Genomic DNA, 1,227 nt, shown 5'->3' with positions numbered 1-1,227 from the left:
GTGATAGGAACTCAGTGATGCCCGCAGCCTTTAGGTGAGAGGATATCAGATTTTCAGAATCTTGAAACACTAGAATATTAGGGATTTTTTAAATGCCATTTATTAATTTCCTTCCAGCTTTCTACAGGCTGTCCATGCTCCTTTGGAAATTGTTGGTGTTGTTAGCTACCATCAAGTCAGCTCTCTACCTGTGGTAACTCCATACACAAGGGGACCAGACGCCACCCAGTGCTGGGCCATCAGGGGCAGACTGGGTAGCTGTGAGCCACGGGTTTGTTGGAAGTAGATCACCAGGCCTTACCCTAGTTGATCTCAGTCCAGAAGCCCTATTGAAACCTGTTCAGCTCCACAGTGACCCACGAGCCTCCAGTGGCAGATGGGTGGTAGCTGTGCAAGAGGTGCACTGGCTGGGGTCCGACCCGGTCTCCCCACAGAAGGCAGGAATTCTGCACCTGAGCCACCACTGTCCTCCCTTCAGAATACAGCCAACACAGAAAAAGGAAAGTCTACGTTCTGAAAGGAGCTCTGGTGGCATAGCGGTTAAGGCATTGGGCTGCTAGCCGAAAGGTCAGTGGTTCCAACCCTCCACCGGGTCCGTGGAACAAAAACAAGGCAGTTTGCTTCCACAAAGATTTACAGCCTTGGAAACCAATAGGAGTCACTATGAGTTGGAATTGACTTGATGGCAGTGAGTTTGTTTGTTGGATATACTGCTGAGGTCCTTGAGAGCTGCAAAAGGTTAAGTGCTCAACTACTAACAGAAAGGTCGATGGTTCGAACCCACCCAGAGGTACCTGGGAAGAGAGGGCTGGTGACCTGCATCTGAAGGACAACCATCTTGAAAAGCCTACGCAGCACAGTTTTACCCTGCACACACGGGTCACCACGAATTGGAATCAACTCAGTGCCAACTAGTCTGGTTTTGGCTTATCTTCTATTTATACCTCAGGACAATAAACCTTATTGGGCTTTCACTTGGTCAAAACCTGAGGATCTACTGCGTGTGAACTTCTGCTAAGCTGGGTCTCCAGTTTGATATGTAAGCAGCTGTTTTCAGAGCTAAGTAGAGAAGTTTACGGATTTATCCTTAATATAATGCATCAGATTTGGTCCATGGTGAAGCCCCTCTCTGTCCCTCCCTCCCACCCAAGGTGGGGAGAAGATTCAACATGGGTTAGATTCCAGGGCATCGACTGGGCCACAATTGCTGGTGCTCATGCCCCTGGC

The sequence above is a fragment of the Orycteropus afer genome, unplaced genomic scaffold (assembly GCF_000298275.1).
Source record: "Orycteropus afer afer isolate SDZICR_OR568_19922 unplaced genomic scaffold, OryAfe1.0 scaffold00006, whole genome shotgun sequence".
NCBI lineage: Eukaryota > Metazoa > Chordata > Mammalia > Tubulidentata > Orycteropodidae > Orycteropus > Orycteropus afer.
This window is presented reverse-complemented; position numbering follows the sequence as displayed.